General features: G+C 45.2%; 1 pseudogene; it reads left to right on the plus strand.

Moving 5' to 3' along the window:
* The first annotated feature begins 4,729 nt into the window (after nt 1-4,729).
* The window catches only part of LOC144505539 (NACHT, LRR and PYD domains-containing protein 3-like), a 36,297-nt pseudogene continuing 19,114 nt past the window's right edge, over nt 4,730-21,912 (plus strand).

A 21,912-nucleotide genomic window follows, 5' to 3' on the forward strand; every position in this document is an offset into this window, starting at 1 on the left:
ATGGTAAATGTTGAGGCCCCAGCACTGATCCCTGCACACGCCACTCGTCGCCAACTGCCAACCAGAAAAGCACCCATTTATTCCAACTCTCTGCTTCCTGTTAGATAGCCAATCCTCAATCCACGCTAACACCCCACCCCCAACTCTGCGTACCCTAATCTTCTTCAGCAACCTTTTGTGAGGCACCTTATTGAATGCCTTCTGGAAATCCAAAAACACCACATCCACCAGTTCCCCTCTGTCAACCGCACTCGTTACATCTTCATAAAAATCCAGTAAATTCGTCAAACACGACTTTCCCTTCATGAATCCATGCTGCGTCTACTTGATCGAACCATTTTTTTTCAGGTGTCCTGCTATTTCTTCTTTAATGATGGATTCCAGCAATTTCCCAACTATGGACGTTTAGCTAACCGGCCTGTAGTTACCCGCCTTTTGTCTACCTCCTTTTTTTAAACGGTGGCGTCACATTCGCTGTTTTGCAATCAGCCGGCACTTCCCCAGAGTCCAGCGAATTTTGATAAATTGCAACCAACACATCCACTATTACTTCTGCCATTTCTTTCAGTACCCTGGGATGCATTCCATCCGGACCCGGGGACTTGTCTACCTTTAGTCCCATTAGCCTACCAAGCACTACCTCTTTGGTAATAGTAATCGTTTTAAGGATCTCACCCCCTACAGTCCCACGACCATCAATTTTCGGTAAGTTATTTGTGTCCTCTACCGCGAAGACCGACACAAAAAACTTGTTTAAGGCCTCGGCCATTTTCTCGTTTCCCATTATTAAATCTCCCTTCTCGTCTTCTAAGGGTCCAACATTTACTTTGGCTACTCACTTCCTTTTTATATATTTGTAAAAACTTTTACTATCAGTTTTTATATTTTGTGCTAGTTTAGTTTCATAATCTATCTTTCCTTTCTTTATCGCTTTCTTAGTACTTCTTGTTGTTTTTTAAAGCTTTTCCAATCTTCTAATTCCCCACTAGTTTTGGCCACTCTGTACGCATCGGTTTTTAATTTAATACTCTCCTTTATTTCCTTAGTTACCCACGGCTGGTTATCCCTTTTCTTACATTCCTTTTTTATCACAGGGATATATTTTTGCTGAGAACTGAGAAAAATATCCTTAAAAATCCGCCACTGTTGCTCAGCTGTCCTACCAACTAGTCTGCGCTCCCAGTCTACATTAGCCAATTCTGCCCTCATCCTATTGTACTCCCCTCTGTTCAAGCAGAGGACACTGGTTTGGGACCCTACTTTCTCTCCCTCCATTTGTATTCGAAATTCAACGATATTGTGATCACTCATTCCAAGAGGATCCCTCACAAGAAGATCATTAATTTTACCTGTCTCATTACACAGGACCAGATCCAAGATAGCTCGCTCCCTCGTAGGTTCTGTAACATACTGTTCGAGGAAACTATCCCGACAGCATTCTAAGACCTCTTCCTCAAGTCCACCGCATCCGACTTGAGTCAACCAATCAATATGCAGGTTAAAATCCCCCATGATTATTGCTGTTCCGGTTTTGCACGCATCCATTATTTGCTTATTTATAGCCCGACCCACCTCAACATTATTATTTGGGGGCCTATAAACCACGCCCACCAGTGACTTTCTCCCCTTACTATTCCTTATCTCCACCCACAACGATTACACATTCTGCTCCGTAGAGCCTATATCATCTCTCACTACCGCTCTGATGTTATCTTTAATTAACAGAGTTACCCCACCTCCTTTTCCTTCCTGTCTATCCTTCTGAAATGTCTGATACCACTGGATATTCAGTTCCCAGTCCTGGTCACCCTGCAACCACGTTTCTGTAATGGCCACTAGATCATACCCATTTGTACTAATTTGTGCCATCAACTCATTCACTTTGTTTCGAATGCTACATGCATTCAGTGTCTTTAAGCTAGCCTTTATATGGACCGGATTTGGTAGTGCATTCTTTTGATTGCACGCTCTGTCCCTACCTGTCACAAACTGGTTATCCTTCCCCAGACCATTTCCTTGCACTGCGTTAACCACCTTCCTTCTTGTGTTTGTCACATTTTTTACTCTGCCTGAGCTTGCCATAGCTACCAGACAGCTCAGTGAAAGAGACAGTGAGCAAGGACAAGCTAGTGGTTTCAGACAGCTTAATGAATAGGCCTGATAAGAGTTTGGATCAGTGGCCATGGGAAAGTCAGGCAGAAACCGCTAGAACTTATTGTTCCCATGCTGTCAGAGAATATCTGTAATTGGCCAAGGTATATTACATTTACTCATGATGATTGACCTGTACTAATGATGATGAGCCAGAAGGCAAGTAAAATGGCTTTTGCAAGTTGTATAATTATATTGCCGCTGTGATGTAACTTCAGAGAAGTGTTGGATTGCCCAATCCTTTTCTCCCAGCGTATGTTGGTCAATAAAAGAAAGTCTTTCACCAGGAGACTGTAGTTGCAAGTATCTGGGGCATAGGTTTAAGGTGCGAGGTGCAAGATTTAAAAGAGATGTACGAGGCAAGTTTTTTACACAGGGAGGTGGGTGCCTGGAGCTCGCTGCCGGGGGAGGTAGTCGAAGCAGATACGATGGTGACTTTTAAGGGGGTCTTGACAAATACATGAATAGGATGGGAGTAGAGGGATATGATCCCAGGAAAGGTAGGGAGCTTTAGTTCAGTTGGGCAGCATGATCGGTGCACACTTGGAGGGCTGAAGGGCCTGCTCCTGTGCTGTAATTTTCTTCATTCTTTGTTTTAGCTGAAGTTAAGCTCAACTTAGCCTCTGAAGAAACCCCTACATAACCATTGGTGAGATATGGTTGCAAGTTGGTCAGCATCTACCAGGATGTAAGATTGCTGGGAAAAATAAAATGAATGAAAGATAACTAGAGATGTTATTTTGTCTTGTCTTCCTGTTTTCTCATCGTCCAGGACCCTGGAAGAGAGATTTACTTCTATTTCTTGAGTTAAGGAACAATATTCATTACTCGCATTCCGCCCTCTTCATCAGGGTGCCAAATGGCTGATTGGGAGCAAACTCCTTAATTCAGTGAGTGTAACTTCAAGTTCCTGGACTCTTGTCATTTGAATTCTGTTTTCCAATCTCACTCTGTCTTGGGCCTTGATCCAGTGAAATCCAATCTAACCTTGAGGAACAATGGCTCATCTGTCAATTTGGTTCAACAATTTTGCATCACACCCTTGGATTGTTTGATTTGATTTTAGAATGCCAACAGTACAGATGGAGGCCATTCAGCCCATCGAACCTGCACCAACCATCCCACCCAGACCCTATCCCCATAACACCACATATTTACGCTGGCCAATTAACCTCACGCACCCATCTTTGGACTATGGGAGGAAACACACGCAGGCATGGGGAGAAAGTACAAGCTCCAGTTGCTCGAGGCTGGAATTGAGCCCGGGTCCCTGGTGCTGTGAGGCAGTGCTGCTAACCACTATGCCACCCTTTGTTCAATAACTGTTGGTGATGGTTCTTCATTTGCCAGTTGCCACCTCCTCCAGACTATTTCAGTTCTATCCCAGACCCACTGACATTTCCTCCACTCCCTTCCATCATCCCTTTCCCTATCGACTCTTCCTTGTTTCCTTCCTCACTCCTTAACCCTGCACTCTCTAAAACCCTGAATCGAACATCTACCACTTTCCTATTTCTAATCAAATCTCCGCTCCCCACCCTGAATCGTTAATCCTGTTTTTTTTTCTCTCTGAAGCTGCTACCAATCAACATTCCCAATACTTTCTGGGTTGAATTCTGCAGAAATCATTGCCCCGGAAGAGACTGCATTTCCTATTGGCTGCGAACAGTTGATTGACATCTGGCCTGACGAATCGGTAACGGAGCAGTATCGAAGTCCCGCCCATTCCTCCACTTTCCCCGGCCCCGCCCTCTTTGTCGGGTTCACGCGCTCCGGCTGTTAAACCGCCTGAGCGCGAGTGGAGGCGAAGGTTCCAATGCTACAATGCGCATGCGTCCGACCTGACCCGAGAGAAGCAAGCCAGGCGCTGCTTTGTGCGCATGCGCTGGTTCCGAGTGCGCGCAGTTTTTTTGAATCATTCGTTGTGTGTGACAGTGAGAAACAAGTTCAGTTATATTCTTAATATAGATTTTTCACAGGATTAATATCGTGACTATTTGTGGTATTATTGTTAACTTTAAAAATGAGGACTAATCCGGGAGATTAATCTAGTAATGGCGATTTTCCGCTTTTCTGCCGAAATCTAACCCGGGGAGGATGGAGCCAGTGAGAATGGGACAAGTTAAAGTTTTTTCATTAGTCACAAGTAAGGCGTGCACTGCAATGATACTGTGAAATTTCTCGAGTCACCACACTCTGGCACCTGTTCTGGTCAATGCCTCTAATACACGTGATTTCTGGTCAATACACAATACACCTAACCACCACGTCTTTCAGACTGTGGGAGGAAACCCAAGCAGACATGGCGAGCACGTGCAAACTCCACACATACAGTGACCCAAGCCAGGAATCGTACCTGGCAGTGTGAGGCAGCAGTGCTGACCACTGTGCCACCTTGCCGCTTGCCACTTGCAGTGTGTAACCTGAGGAGGACTGAGTCAGTGAGATCAGACAGTGTGTAACCTGGGGGTGGGAAGAGGGGGCTGGCGTGGGGATAAATTCACAGCCATTTTAAGGAGTCTGTGGGCAGAATGGTAACATGGAGTATTCTATTTATTGCAGTGCAGTAGTCACCACCATGGCTGAAGGTGCATCTACGAATGATGATCTAAAATCTTCAGCAGGAATTGGAATTGACATTCGTACGTTCACAAAATCCTTCAAAATATAATTTTTGTCTTGACAAATGTGCAGAGCTCAAGGAACTACCTGCAGCTTCTTCTGGAAGAGGGAACATGGCAGTGTTTGAGTGTAAAGAAGAAAGTGAGTGACTGTCAAGAGACAGACATCACAGTCGCAAGTGGAAGGTGGGTGGGGCAGGGTGGGGGGGTGGTGGGGGGGTGGGGGGGGGTGGGGGGGGGGTGGAGGCGGGGTGGGGGGAGTGGGGGGGGTGGGGTGGGGGGGCGTGGGGGGGGTGGGGGAGGTGGGGGGGTGGAGGGGGGGGGTGGGGTGGAGGGGGGGGTGGGGTGGGGGGGGTGGGTGGGGCGGGGTGGGGGGGGTGGGGGGGGGTGGGGGGGGTGGGGGGTGGGGGTGGGGGGGTGGGGGGGGTTGGTGTGGGGGGGGGGTGGGGGGGGGGAAGAGCCTCAAAATGTTACCTTTACATTGTTTTGTGATGGGTCGCTTAAGGAGGCAACCATGAGGCAGGTCAATGAGCTGTTAGAGAGTTGGTACATGAGGGAAAGGTACACATTGTTGGGCATCAAGATGAAGTTGCCACCAACAATAGTTTTAATATTGAAGGAGCAGTGCGAAGCATATCAGCTGATGTGACTGATAAATATGTAATATCCAGATTTGTGACTAAGAAGCAGGATTAATAACACTGTTGGAATAGAAGCAGATGGATAGGAAATTGCTACATGATTTTAACCTTGTAATAGTGATATATGTTCATGTTGGGAAGGTGTGACTTGGAATAAATTTGAGATGATGTTCTCATGCTTCCCCACTTGTCTTTCTGGATGGTGTGCTCTATTAACTATGGCTGAGGTGTTAATTTTTCACTGAATTTGGATTAAAATAATCCTGTTAACATTTTGAGCAGAGCCGAAGTATATTTGTGGATATCATATGATCACGGTGGTTAGCACTGCTGCCTCAGGGCCAGGGACCCGGGTTCGAATCCCGGCTTGGGTCACTGTCTGTGGGGAGTTTGCACATTCTCTCCGTGACTGCGTAGGTTTCCGCCGGGTGCTCCGGTTTCCTCCCGCAGTCCAAAGATGTGTGGGGTAGGTGGATTGGCCTTGCTAAATCGCCCCTTAGTCAGGAACTAGCTAGGGTAAATGCATGGAGTTATGGGGATAAGGAGTGGGTGGGATTGTGGTCAGTGCAAACTAGATGGGCCGTATGGCTCCTTCTGCACTGTAGTATTCAGTGATTCTATGGATTAGTCTGATAAATTGCCTTTTCAGGGATAGGGCCTAGTTGGGATTGATGTCGGTGCAGACCTGATGGGCCGAATGGCCGTCTCCTTTACTGTAGGGATTCGATCATTCATACAAATCAGGAGCCGAAGTAGGTCACTCAGTCCTTCAAGCCTGCTCCACCATTCAATAATATCATGGTTAATCTGATTGTAACCTTAACCCCACATGCTTGCTTACCCATGATGAGCTTCACCCCTTTGTTAACCAAGAATCTTCCTTCCTTAAAAATATTCAAAGCCTCTACTTCCACTGCCTTTCCAGAGAGAATTTCAAACACTCAGGACTTGAAGAGAATAAAAATCTCCTCATCTCTGTCTTAAAGGAGTAATTCTGTAGTTCTAGATGCTGCCAGAAGAGGAAACATTCTCTGTATCCACCCTTTCAAGACCCCTGAGGGGCTTAAAGGCTTCAATCAAGTCACCTTTTACTTTTCCAAGCTTTAGAGATACAAGTCTAGCCTGTCCTCATAAGACAACCTATCCATTCCTACTATTGGCCTGGTAAACATTCTCTGAACTGCTTTCAACATATTTACATCTTTCCTTAAATAAGTAGACTGTTAACTGAACAGAGTACTCCAGATGTGGTTTCCCCAGTGTTCTGTACGATTATACTGTATCTGTCAAGCATTTGCCCAATCACTCAACTTGTGTGTATCACCTTGAAAACTCCCTGCATCCTCTTCACAACTCAAAATTCTGCCCAGTTTTGTGTCATCCAACAAACTTGGTAATGTTACATTTTGTTTCCTCATCCATTTAATCTGTATAGATTGTGAACAGCTGCAGCCAATTACTGATTCCTGCAGTACCCCATTAGTCACTGCCTGCCGCTTGAGGAGTGGGGGGGACCCATTTATTCCCACTCTGTTTTCTTGTCTGTCAACCAATTCGAAATCCATGCCACTGCATTACCCCTATCCCATGTGCTTTAATTTTTCCCACTATCCTCTTGTATGGAACCTTATAAAAGCCTTCTGAAAGTCCAAATACACCACGCCCACCATTCCCCCTTTCTATTCTACTGGTTAAATCCTCAAAACACTATAGTAGATTTGTTAAGCGTGATTTGCCTTTCATAAACCTATGCTGGCTTTGTTCAATCTCGTGGCTTTCCAAATATTCTGTTTTCACGTCTTTTATAATAGACTCTAGCATCTTCCCGAATACTGATATCAGGCTATCTGGTCTGGAGTTCTCACTTTTTTCTCTTCCTCTTATTTTAAATCGTGGGGTTGCATTTGCCACCCTTCAATCTGTGGGACCTGCTCCAGAGTTGATAGAATTTTCGAAGATGACCGCCAATACATTCAATATTTCCAAGGCCACTCCCTTTAATACTCTGGGATGTAGATTATCAGGCCCTGGTGATTTGTCAGCCTTTAACTCCATTAATTTCCCTAACACCATTTTCTTACTAATATTGATTTCATCAATACTGACCTCTCAAAACACCCTTGGTTTCCTACTATTTCTGAGAGGTTATTTGTGACCCCTTCCGTGAAGACAAAACCAAAGCATGTGTTCAATTCTTCTGCCATTTCTTTGTTCACCATTATAGTTTCCCTGCTTTCTGACTGGAAGAGACTAGAAACAGCAAGTGATAGAGCCAAGCGATCCCACGACCAGCGGATCAGATCAAAGCTCTGCAGCCCTTACACATCCAGTCAAGAATGGTGGTGGACAATTAAACAACTCACTGGAGGAGGAGGCTCCACAAATATCCCCATCCTCAATGATGGAGGAGCCCAGCACATCAGTGCAAAGGAAATGACTGAAGAATTTGTGGCAATCTTCAGCCAGAAGTGCCAAGTGGATGATTCATCTCGGCCTCCTCCAGTGGTCCCCAGCATCTCAGATGGCAGTCTCCAGCCAATTCGATTCACTCCATGTGATATCAGGAAATGGTTGGAGGCACTGGATACTTCAAAGGCCATGGGCTCTGATAATATTCCAGCAGTAGTGCTGAAGACTTGTGCTCCAGAACTTGCCGCTCCCCTCGCCAAGCTCTTCCAATACAGTTACAACACTGGCATCTACCAACAATGTAGAAAATTTCCCAGGTATGTCCTGTACACAAAAAGCAAGACAAATTCAACCCAGCCAATTGGTCTACTCTCGATCATCAGTAAAGTGAAGGAAGGGGTTATCAACAGTGCTATCAAGCAGCACCTGCTCAGCAATAACCTGCTCAGTAACACCAGTTTGGGTTTCACCAGAATCACTCAGCTCCTGACCTCATTACAGCCTTGGTTCAAACATGGACAAAAGAGCTGAATTCCAGAGGTGAGGTGACAGTGACAGTCCTTGACATCAAGGCTACATTCGACCGTGTGTGGCATTCCAGTAAAACTGGAATCAGTGGGTATCGGGGGCAAACTCTCCGCTGGTTGGAGTCATACCTGGCACATATCCTCTTGTATGGAACCTTATCAAAAGCCTTCTGAAAGTCTGAGTGACCCTGGCGAAACCCAAACTGGGCGTCACTGAGCAGGTTATTGCTGAGCAAGTGCTGTTTGATAGTACTGTTGATGACCCCTTTCTTTACTGATGATCAAGAGTAGACTAATTGGGCGGTAATTGGCTGGATTGGATTTGTCTTGCTTTTTGTGTACAGGACATACCTGGGAAATTTCTACATTGTTGGTAGATGCCAGTGTTGCAACTGTACTGGAAGTGCTTGGCTGGGGAGCGGCAAGTTCTGGAGCACAAGTCTTCAGTACTACTGTTATCAGGGCCCATTGCCTTTCCAGTGTCCAGTGCCTCCAACCATTTCTTGATATCACGTGGAGTGAATCAAATTGGCTGGAGACTGCCATCTGAGATGCTGGGGACCACTGGAGGAGGCCGAGATGAATCATCCACTTGGCACTTCTGGCTGAAGGTTGCTGCAAATACTTCAGTCTTATCTTTTGCACTGATGTACTGGGCTCCTCCATCATTGTGGAGGGTCAGTCATTTTAGCTCCAGGACATCTCTACAGGAGTTCCTCGGTAGTGTCCTCGGCCCAACAATCTTCAGCTGCTGCATCAATGACCTTCCCTCCATCATAATGTCAGAAGTGGGGACATTTGCTGATGATTGCACAATGTTCAGCACCATTCGCGACGACTCAGATACTGAAGCAGTCCACGACAATATCCAGGCTTGGGCTGACAAGTGGCAAGTAATATTCGCACCACACAAATACCAGGGAATGACCATCACCAATAAGAGACACTCTAACCATCACATGACATTCAATGGTGTAACCATCACTGAGCCCTCCACTGTCAACATCCTTGGGGTTACCATTGACCAGAAACTCAATACATAAACACAGGGCTACAAGAGCAGGTCAGAGACTAGGAACACTGCGGCAAGTAACTCACCTCCTGAATTCCCAGAGCCTAATCACCATCTACAAGGCACAAGTCAGGAGTGTGATGGAATACCCCCCCACTTGCCTGGATGGCTGCAGGTCCAACAACACGCAAGAAGCTTGACACCATCCAGGACAAAGCAGCCCACTTGATTGGCACCACATCTACAAATATTCAATCCCTCCACCACCAGTAGCAGTAGTGTGTACTATCTACAAGATGCATTGCACCAGTTCACCAATGGTCCTTCGACAGCACCTTCCAAACCCATAACCACTTCTATCTAGAAGGACAAGGGCCCCAAATAAATGGGAATACCACCACCTACAAGTTCCCCTCCAAACCAGTCTCCATCCTGACTTGGAAGTATATCGCCGTTCCTTCATAGTCGCTCGGTCAAAATCCTGGAATTCCCTCCCTAACGGTATTGTGGTTCAACCCAGAGAACATGGAATGCAGCGATTCAAGAAGGCAGTTCACCACCTTGGGCAACTAGGAATGGGCAATAAATGCTGACGAGCCAGCATTGTCCCACGAATGAATAAAAAAAACTCAAACCATTAAACTGAGGGAAGTTATGTTTCACAAATTGTACATTTTTATTTAGTAATTGAATGGATCGATCAATGAAGTGTAGCACCTGCAATAAATTGTATTTTCAGATTATGTTTAATAACATGTGTCATCAGGGATTCCGTTTTTGGGAGATGAGGAAATGCAGCTTTCTGGATAAAAAGCGTAATTCTTTGTCTTTGCTGCACATTTGTGTTCACAGATCCAAACTCCGCAATCACTGCGTTCTTGACAAATTGCACCGATTATCAGTTATTCCAGTTGACTAAATCCTGCCAGGACAGACTACAACAGGCGATTGAAGAAGGGGTGGAGGGACTCGGTCTCATATTAAGAGGCGGTGATCTTTTCCGTGAACAAGAGTATCACGTAAGTGAAAGGAATGTAGTACGGATGCAGTTTATTCTACCTTTACAGGACTGATGGAATAGTAACAAAGGAATTGCTCAATAGAGAAAAAGACCTCTGTCTCTCAATTTCACCTTCTAACATCCTGTAATTCGAATGATGCAGTGAAAATAGAATCATTGATTAATCACAGCAATTGGTATGTCTACAACAGATCCTCGCTGAGGAAACCCTCAGTGGTCAGAGCTTTGGAGCCATAGATAGAAACATTTTTGAGATGGGTGGATCCCACCAGTGTTAACAGAAGCGGGATGTGCCATGTGTCAGCAGGCAGTGAGACCCGGTGATGCATTTTGCAAAATGTGGCTGCCCTCATTGTCACTTTTACTGTAAAGGCGACAGCTTTTCCAGACGGACAGAACTCAGCAGTGCCATTGCTAGCAGTGGCCACTCTGTGCATCCTCTACTCGCAAGTCCAATGTCACAGTGGTTAGCACTGCTGCCTCAACACCAGGTTCAATTCCCACCTTGGATGACTGTGGAGTTTTCCTGTTCTCGCTGTATCTGCCTGGGTTTCTTCCAGGTGCTTCGATTTCTTCTCTCAGTCGAAAGATATGCAGGTTAGGTGGATTTGCCGTGCTAAATTGTCCTTTTGTGTCCCAAGATGTGGAGGCTGGATGGTAAATGTGTGGGGTTACTGGGATAGGGTGAGGGATAGGGCCTGTGTAAGTTGCTCTGTCAGTGACTCGATGAACTGAATGGCCTCCTGCACTGTCGGATTCTATTCTGAGGGCACATTGATGGCTGTGAACTGTTAAAGTCAGGTAATTGGGGTCTGGAGACGCCAGGGTCAGTCGGACAATCTCCAGAAGAGATTGTGAGTGGTGGGGAGCGGAGGTGGTTTTATTGAGGCAGACAGCACCATTGGGACAGTTAGTGGGGGAGACAGATCCCTCCATGAGCCAAAGAGGAGGCTTTCCCATTGAATTTACCCGGTGGCTTAACCAAACAGCATGACACCTGATGAGTTACGGCAATGGGGATAGCTGGGTTCCTCTGTGAACGATGGAGCGGCTTTAAAGAAGTATTCACCATCCCTGAGCAACTTGGGTTTACCTGGCAGTCTCTTCACATGGTGGCGTCACATCATCCAACGATAGTAAAATACTCGTGAGACAGGAAATAACCCTTAATTGGGAATTTAATTAATAAAATATAGCTTGGCAGCGGATTCCTGTCGCTGGTAATATCCCATAATTATTTAATATAGAGCTAAATGTGTGAGAGGCAAATGGGGAAAACAAACAATGGAGATTGGTCATTCTACAATCTGTCCTGTGCAAGAGGTTATTTACCCCTCTCTGAGTCACCCCAACCTCCCATTTACTATTATGGCACAATGATTACTGTGAGCAAATCATTTATTTACAAACCTTGTACATAACCAAATAAATTACCCAGTTTTATCCATAAAAACATAACTTTGTTTCCCCTGTTTAGCCAGAGGCTATAAACTGTTAGCAATTTTGTATAAACTAGCCAAACCTTGAAGGCTACAATTAAATTGCCAATTCACATTCTCAGCTCTATTGGACTGAGCCCTAAATTCTCAAATCTCCCATTCATACCAACTCATTCACTCACATTGACATCTATGAATTGGCAGAACAGTTTCCTAACTGCTTTAATTTTTCTATAACAGACTGCCCAAAATAATATCGATCAAAGATTGTACACAGTTGTGTGATCTTGGTGTGGATATCACTCCCCAAGGCAGTATCAGAATCTTGTGCACCTCGACTCTGATTTTTGTTTAAACTGCTTCATTTTGGACTAGACAGAGTGACTAAGATGAAATGTCAATATTTATACATTCCTCTTTTTTATTTTGTTATTTAGCTACTCATTCTTTGGATTCTGTTAGTTTAGTTTGCATTTGCCTCCAGTTAATTACCGGCAAAATGGAAGTCGTCATCTCCTACCCTCAGCCCGGAATCTATCTCCATGCCATTTAGTTTAATTTTCCTACCAAGCCAGTGCTGGAGGTTGAAACAGGCTGTCAACAACTTCATGATGCAAACTTGAGCTGTACGCTCTACCCCATATAATCTCATAAAAATCACTTGTATTCAGAGAGTGTGATTTTTACAGTCTGTTATCCATGGGCACATATCCTGTCATGACTGCAAGATCTCATGAGAGGCATAAAATGGGATTTTCCTCAGCGAGATTTCTGATTGCGATCTTCCTGGGCCCTCCCCGATAATGTGATCAGGTTCATACCCAGGAAGAGCGCGAACCTAATTTGAATGCATTTTAATATCGAATAATAATCACATTTTCAGACCTCATTGATTCCTCCCGGCCACCAACGTGATGTCAGCCGGGCATAAGTGACTGCTTTTTATAAATGGAAAGCAGATATCGTGGCCTCAGAGGGAGGAAGGAGGTGATTACCCTCTGCGCCTTGTACGAGGTTAGACAAGGGGATAGTATCCAGTCAGCTCCAGAGGGGGAGTGGTTCAAGGGTGTTGAGGTGGGAGGGGTTGTCCCTGAGTGAGGTGATGATTGGGACCTTCACCAGGGTGGGGTTTTTGGTTCGTGTGTTGTCCTGAAGCTTTTAGCCTGTCTGTCTTAAAAACCCTTCACAGCAAGAATAAATGTCGAGGCTTTGTGTTTTAACAGCTCATCACTGCCCTGAATGATTCTAGAGGAAGGCTTTCTGTTTTGAAGCTCTTCACTGCCCTGAATGATTCTTCTGTCTGTGTGGCAAAGAAGTGAGAATGAGTGCTCAGTTTATAACTGTTATTGGCATGGGGAGAGGGGCTCATGAGGTTGTGGGAAAGGAGTGATGAGACTGAAGAAGGCCAGCTTAAGTGGCAGGCATTCAATAATTATGTAATGGCTGCCCAGGAATCTTGAGTGTAAAGGCAAAACGGCAATGATATCTTGAGATTACAAAACCCGAGTATGAATAGTGCCTGTAGTGTTTCCTGTCTCTGCTTCAGAGAGTAATTGTGCTCTCTGACGTTCCTGAAACTCATGTTTGTCAAACTAATTGACCATCATGAGTTAAGCCTTAACAATATACTTACCTGGCAGTGATGAAACCATGATCAGGCAGTGGATGAGGTAGCCCATTGCACTTGGAGTGTGCTGACGCCTGTGATCGTTGTTTGCCTAAGCTAGTGTACAGTAAAGGATCAGGGTAGCCAATGAAGTTCAACCAAGGCTTTGCCTGATGCAATTTTGCAAAGCCATCTTTTGGCTAAGTTGAAGCATCAGAGCAAGCCCAGGAGGGGGTGCAATAACTCATCCTGTCAGTTTGGATCTGGTTTGCCCCTCGTGGGGACGATGGATTTAATTTGAACTGGCTATTTCGATTAGAAATAAAGTACCGAAAGGTACCAATAAAGAAATAATGTCTGTTGTCTCATGGGCAGGGAGAAGGGTGAAAACTCATGTATCGAGCATTAAAGGTTGGGTGCAGTGGATCGAGAGAGAATATGTGAACATAACAGCCTCAACGCAGTGTCTGCAATAGAGGATCCAATAACCTTCAGTGTTTACATTGGCATCCTGCACATGAGGGATAGGCGACCATTGAAACAGCCTTTCAGAATCCCTTGTGACGTAGAGATTTAGGGAAGGAACAACCAGGCCAGAGGCCACTGGTGACTATGAAGTGGTGAGAGCATTGACCAGAGCTGTCAAGTGATGAAGTTGGCAGGGCAACACGGTGACACAGTGGTTAGCACAGCTCCAGTGATCCTCAATTCCCGGCTTGGCTCACTGTGCGGAGTCAGCACGTTCTCCCTGTGCCTGCGTGGGTTTCCTCCCACACTCTGAATGACGTCAGGCTTCACCCGGGCAGGAGAACTAGGACTTCACTCGCCACTTCCCGGTTCACACACTAGAATCCTACAGTGCAGAATGAGGCTATTCGGCCCATTGAGTCTGCACCGACCACAATCCCACTCAGGCTCCGTTCTCACAACCCCATGCATTTACCCCAGCAAGTCCCCGAATGGTAAGGGGCAATTTAGCAATGCCAATCCACCTAACCTGCACGTTTTTGGACTGTGGGAAGAAACTGGAGCACCCAGAGGAAATCAAGCAGACGTGGGGAGAATGTGAAAACTCCACACAGACAGTGACCCAAGCCGGGGATCGAACCCGGGCCCCTGGTGCTGTGAGGCAGCAGTGCTAACCACTGGTACATCATGTTGTCTGACAGCTCTACGACATCCCTCCCTAGACCTTCATTACCCCCTCCGTGACCAAGGAAGGAGGCCCGCTACAGAAACATTTAATCAGGGTGCTGGCCTGGATGGTTCTTGTGCATGAACGGTGATGAGAACTCTGAGAAAAGCTCTGACACATCTCCGCTTTTGTCTGACTCCTGTCTTTGTTACCAGCATGACGACTCCGCAGCTTGTGTGCGAGTGAGCTTCGGGGCCACTCCCTTTGACCTGTAGCTCTAGAGGAGAAAATCAGCTCACTAATTAATGAGTCCTTCCAGGATGTATGTTACTCTCCATTTGAATGGACCTTCGCCTACGTTGAGGGCCTGTGGGAAAAGCTGTGTCCAGATGGGATGAAGACATTTTCCAGTGGGAGAAGGGACAAAGAGTGAGGCCTTAAGATTGTGAAGAGGTTTAATAAGGTGACTTGTGTTGTTGTGACAATTGATTTTAAACCCCAACTAACAATGCCTAACTTCACTCGTGCTCTCTCTGTGCCCCTAAAATTCCTTCACGTTTCAAGCCCTCCCATTTCTCATGACTTGGTCGGAGTAATCTATAGGTCCCCAAGAAGTAGTTCTGCAGTGGGGCACAGTATAAACCAGGAAATACTGGGGGCTTGCAAGAAAGGTAAGGCAATAATCATGGATGATTTAAAATTGCACATAAATTGGAAGAATCAAATTGGCAAGGGTAGCCTGGAGGCCGAGTTCATTGAGTGTATTAGAGATTGTTTCTTGGAACAGTGTGTTGTGGAACCAACCAGGGAGAATGCTACTCTGGATTTGGTATTGTGTAATGAGGAGGTATTAACTGGCCTCATAGTTCGGGATCATCTAGGGCAGTGGATCCCAAAGGGTGTTGCGCGCCACACTGGTGCAGGCGAGAGAGGATGGCAAGTGTGGCGGGAAGATTCGAGGACAATCAAAGAAACATTTAAACATGGTTTAAACAAGCATTGTTTTATACTTTCTGGATGTCCCATGATATTATAAAGTAGTTGTGTTCTATGTTATGAATCATCAAGCACTGCTAGGAGTTTTTCTTTGTTTTTGAATGTATTTCTTAGCAATAAAAAATTTGGTGTGCCGCGAGCAAATTTTTATTCCGAAAGTGCGGTCCAGTGAAAAAAGTTTGGGAACCACTGATCGAGGGAGTAGTGACCATAGTATGCTAGAATTCAAAATTTAGTTTGGGGTGAGAAAGTGGAGTCCCACACTAGCGTTCTGGAATTAAACAAAGGGAATTACATAGGCATGAGGACACATTTAGCCCAAGAGTGGGCAGGAAGGTTAAAAGGTAGGACAGTGGATGAGCAGTGGCAGTTGTTTAAGGAGATACTCAAATCCTCACAACTAAATTATATCCCAGTGAGGAAGAAGGATTCTAAGGGAGGGGGGAGGGGGGGGGCGTAAAAAAACATCCATGGGGCTAAACAAGTTATTCAAGGACAATATTAAGAGAAAAACTAAGGTATACCAAATTGCAAAGGCCAGTGGTAGGCTGGAAGATTGGGGAACTTTGAAACATAAACAAAGGGATCTAAAAAAAGTAATAAAAAGAACTAAGGTAAATTATAAAAGCAAACTAGCACAAAATACCAAGGATAGCAAAAGCTTCTATCAGCATATAAAAGGGAAGTGAGTCGCTAGGGTGAATGTTGGTCCTTTGGAAGGTGAAACCGGAGAGTTAATAGTGGGGAATACTGAAATGGCAGAGATGTTAAATCAATACTTTGCTTCAGTTTTCATGGTGGAGGGCACTGGTACCATTCCTATAGGAACAGGCAAGTCTGCAGTAATAGGGTAAAATCAGAACAATCAACATCGATAGGGAAAAAGTACACAGCAAACTATTGGGATTGAGGGCAGATATGTCCCCCAGGCCTGATGGCCTACGTGATAGGGTATTAAAGGAAGTGGAGGCGGTGTTACCGGATACATTGGTTATAATTATCCAAAATTCCCTGGACATAGGAAAGGTTCCAATGGATTGGAAAAATGCTAATATAATGCCCTTATTCAAAAAGGAAGGGAGGCAAAATTACAGACTAGTTATTTTAACATCTGTTTTTGGGAAAGTGTTAGAATCAATTATCAAGGAAGCAGTATCAGGACTTTTAGAAAGTCAAAACGCTCTCCGTCAGAGTCAGCATGGTTTTCTAAAAGGCAAATCATGTTTGACTAATTTGCTAGAGTTCTTTGAGGATGTAACAAGCAAAGTGGATAACGGGGATCCTGTAGATGTATATATCTGGACTTCCGGAAGGCGTTTGATAAGGTGCCACACACATTCACAAGGTTAGATCACATGGGGTTAGGGGTAATTTATTAGCTTGGATGGGGGACTGGCTGATGGACAGAAGACAGTGAGTCGGGATAAATGGTTTTTTTTCTGGATGGCAAGAAGTAACTGGTGGGGTGCCACAGGGCTCGGTCCTTGGGCCCCAGCTATTTACAATCTATATTAATGACTTGGATACAGGGCTAGAAGCTCTATAGCCATATTTGCAGATGACACAAAAATTGGTGGGACGGTAAGTTGCAATGAGGAAATAAGAATCTTACAAATGGATCTAGATAGGTTAGGAGAGTGTGGCAAATGGAGTTTAATGTGGATAAGTGTGAAGCCATGCATTTTGGTAGGAAAAATGGGAAGGCAACTTATTTTATGAATGGGGAGAGACTTCAGGGTGCTCCGGTGCAGAGGGATCTGGCTGTCCTTGTTCATGAGTCACATAAAACTAGCATGCTGGTACAGCAGATAATAGAGCTAAAGGAATTGTAAGGAAGTATTGTTACAAATATGCAAGGTATTGGTGAGGCCGCACATGGAATATTATACACAGTTTTGGTCCCCTTATTTGAGAAAAGAGGTGGTGGCACTTCTTCCTCCCTCTGGGTGCTCATGGGCCCTTGCATTCCTCTCTGGAATGGAGGGCAGCTAGAGGAACCTAAACATCCCCTGACGCTGCCAGTCATAGAGGCCCACCAGTGTCTGCAATGTGGTCTCAACACTCACAGCAATGATCCTCTGTACTTGCACCATGCTCGCAAAGCTCTCAGCCATGGTCTGCAGAAACTGAGCCATGCCTTGGAATTTGCCAGTCATGGCTCTGACATCTTGTAAGAAGTTTAACAACACCAGGTTAAAGTCCAAAAAGTTTATTTGGTAGCAAAAGCCACACAAGCTTTCGGAGCTCCAAGCCCCTTCTTCAGGTGAGTGGGAATTCTGTTCACAAACAGGGCATATAAAGACACAAACTCAATTTACATGAATAATGGTTGGAATGCGAATACTTACAACTAATCAAGTCTTTAAGAAACAAAACAACGTGAGTGGAGAGAGCATCAAGACAGGCTAAAAAGATGTGTATTGTCTCCAGACAAGACAGCCAGTGAAACTCTGCAGGTTCAGGCAACTGTGGGGGTTACAAATAGTGTGACATGAACCCAATATCCCAGTTGAGGCCGGGCATACGCTGCGACAACGGATGAATGAACACCGCTCGACAATCACCAGGCAAGACTGTTCTCTTCCTGTTGGGGAGCACTTCAGCGGTCACGGGCATTCGGCCTCTGATATTCGGGTAAGCGTTCTCCAAGGCGGCCTTCGCGACATACGACGGCGCAGAGTCGCTGAGCAGAAACTGATAGCCAAGTTCCGCACACACGAGGGTGGCCTCAACTGGGATATTGGGTTCATGTCACACTATTTGTAACCCCCACAGTTGCCTGAACCTGCAGAGTTTCACTGGCTGTCTTGTCTGGAGACAATACACATCTTTTTAGCCTGTCTTGATGCTCTTTCCACTCACTTTGTTTTGTTTCTTAAAGACTTGATTAGTTGTAAGTATTCGCATTCCAACCAATATTCATGTAAATTGAGTTTGTGTCTTTATATGCCTTGTTTGTGAACAGAATTCCCACTCACCTGAAGAAGGGGCCTGGAGCTCTGAAAGCTTGTATGGCTTTTGCTACCAAATAAACCTGTTGGACTTTAACCTGGTGTTGTTAAACTTCTTACTGTGTTTATCCCATTCCAACGCCGGCATCTCCCCATCATGTCTGACATCTTGTCCCATTCCAGTGCTGTCGACACCCTTGCAATGTTGGCCTGGGTGCCATGCAATGCCGCCAACATCCCCTGCGACTGGAGGCTCTGGGACTCCATTCGGCCTTCTGGTCGCAGGATAGTCACTGGCACTCCCTCCTGGTATTCTTGGCTCTGCTTTTGCATCTCCAGCAGCTGAGAGACGAATGTGTCCAGAGGCACGGTACCTGGTTGGGGCACAGTTGAATTCTTTGACTGCTCGATCTCCTCTATGTTCCTGCTTCCACCTGATATGCTTCGGAAACAGTGTGGTGCTCACTAGATGGTCACTGCCTGCTACATTCACTAACCCAGGTGATTGCCTCAGTGATGATGAATGGTGTGGGTGATAATTGTGACAGATCTTTGCTGTCCGCCTTGGAGATCTTCAAGGTGCTGATGAGAGTGGAATGGGGACATTTGCTCATTGATGGCTGAAGTTCATCAGTTCATGTTCCTGTTAGGCAAGGGACATGGTTTTAGTACATGGCCTGGTCAAGGTTTTGGGCAACGAATAACTCACTGGAGACTGCTCATCTGGATAAAGGTGCAGTAGCTCCTTAATTCTTCATCACAGGCCAACCTCACTCTCGGTGGAGGCCTGTTCCTGGTCCTCCCCTGTGAGCTTCATGACCCTTTCCTCAAAGGGTGTCAGGATCCTCAACTCGGGCATACCACCACCGGTTTTCTCTCTTGCATGCTTGTTACGGGCTATCTTCTCCAGTGGGAACGGAGGGTCAGAGTCTATGACAATTGGCATGTGTAAGCACTGCACTTGGGCAGCAAAGTTCTGATGAGGACTGCTGGAAAGTTTGAGGATGATGCTGGGATCCCGCGATGTGGCGGAATGTGGGTTCCAGGTTTCATTCTGGGAGTGACAGAAGAGTCTAATGCTAAGGAGAGACAGGGAACTTACCCTTGCAGCTTGTTGGAGGTCATCCATCCTCTTTTGACATTGAAGCCTCTTTTTCATGCTGCTGGCACTAACCACTGCCTCCCAGGTGGGATGCATCACCCTGCTGAGGGGCTTCCTTCCAAGCCGAGGAATAGATTGTTGCCTGCCTCGCTTCCACCACATCCAGTAGTCAAGTGAGGGTCTCCTCTGAGAATCTGCGAGCTGGTTTTCTGGCTGCCAATCTCCTAGCTTGAGAGTGAGCCATTTAAATATAGCACCCCCTTAACTGAAGTGATCAGATGACCCCCGTGGCAGGCAAATCAGATGCTTTGCGCTTCAGGTGCAGCATTTTTCACGTGGGTTTTTTTTTCAAAGTGCCCAGAGATTGCCTTCTGGATTGTGCCACCAGTATCTGCGGAAGTCACACTGATGTTCATGCCAGAAATTACTGCCATTTTTTTCTGAAAATTCTACCCATAGAGTTCTACAGCATAGAAAGAGTCCCTTCTGACCATCGTGTTTGTGCAAGCCATCGAGCACCTTTCTATTCTGACCCCATTTTCCAGAACTGGGTCCATAGCCTAGAATGCTGAGGCATTTCAAGTGCTCATCAAATGGTTATTAAATGTTCTGAGGCTTCCTGTCTCCACCACCCTCTCGGGCAGTGAGCTCCAGGTTCCCACCACCCTCTGGGTGAATAAGTTTTTCCTCAACTTCCCTCTAAGTCAATATCCAATACCTTAATTCTGAGGCCCCTGATTATTGACCCCTCTACTAAAAGGAAATTTTTGTTCCTATCTATCTTATTTATGTCCTTGATAATTTTGTACACCTCTGTCAGGTCCCCCCTCCCATCCGCCCCTCCGCCTTCTCTGCTGTATGGAGAACTTCCCTCACTTCGCCAGCCTCTCTTTATAGCTGAAGTGTGCAGCATTAGCAATACCCTGGTGAATCTCCTCTGCACCCTTTCTAGTTCAATCGCATCCTTCCTACAGTATAGTGACCAGAATTGCACACAGTACTCTAGCTGTGGCCTAATGAGTGTTTTATATAGCTCCATCATAACCTTCATGCTCTTACATTCTGTGCCTTGACTAATAGAGGCAAGTATCCCATATGTATTTTAATCACCTGATCTACCTGCTCTGTCGCCTTCTGGGACCTATGAACATGCGCCTCAAGGTTCCTTTAGTCCTCTGTATTTTCTAGCGTCCTACCATGCTTCAGTTGACCACACAGTTTCCATCTCCATTTCTGTATCTGTATCCACCTCATGGTGAACAGTCATATATATCTCTAGCTCAAGACTCGACTATTTCATTGATCTACTGGCCAGACGTCCATCTTTGCCAAGGTTGAGGAAGGCCAGAACTTTTCTTTTTTGGCCCCCGACATTCCTCTGGTCCTGTTCAGGTATTACATTTCATTCAGGGATAGTGACTCCTGATCTTTTACAGTAACCTGATTAAAATTTCCATCCTTCCATTTAAATATTCATGGACTTGACCCTTTCTTTCTCTAACTTCCTCCCGCTCTAAACCTCCTTATGCCACTGAAAATTACTGTTACTCTTGATTATCATTTCTTCTACACTATCTTCTTCACACCATCACTCATGACCGAGTGTTTAGTTGTCTTATTATCCACTCAGCTATAATTTCTGATTTGCTAATGTCTGCTAATATATTCTGCTTGGGTTCATCATCTGATTCCAATCTGTGAAATGCTGTCGGACATTTTTTTCACAGTATAAATTCTGTGTGAACGTAAGCTCATGATGGAAATATTGACGACATGAGTTCAAATGCTTAACATGGTTACTGAGATTTCACACTGGCTGTAGATTTGCAAAATAATGGTATCAGATCTTTCAAATGACAATTGAAAATATGATTGAATTCTGACTCTGTTTGTTTGATTCTTCTGATCAAGAAGTGAATAATGTTTGTTTTGCTCAGTCAATGGTAATTTCTCAGAGAATTTTCTTTTTGCTTTGCACACATCACAAAGGTCCCTTTAGTGCCACCTCAGTTCTGATTTGTTTCTGTTTTATCTCTGAGTAAATCACAAAGTGTGACACCAGGAAATAAGTGAGTGAAACAAGTGCATCATATTGACAGTCAGTAATCTGAATCAAGTTGAACACTGAAGGACAGAGAGAACTAATTACATTTATATGACCTCAAGATTATCTGTGATTCCTCACATTTTGGCAACTATATTCTAATTTCAAATTGAATTAATTTACATTAATTTACTGTAAAAGACAGAATCAAGATTTTTACAGAATATTCAATGATAATGAAGAATGGATAGCACTCA

Source organism: Mustelus asterias, chromosome 16, assembly GCF_964213995.1.
Source record: "Mustelus asterias chromosome 16, sMusAst1.hap1.1, whole genome shotgun sequence".
In the NCBI taxonomy this organism is placed as follows: Eukaryota; Metazoa; Chordata; class Chondrichthyes; order Carcharhiniformes; family Triakidae; genus Mustelus; species Mustelus asterias.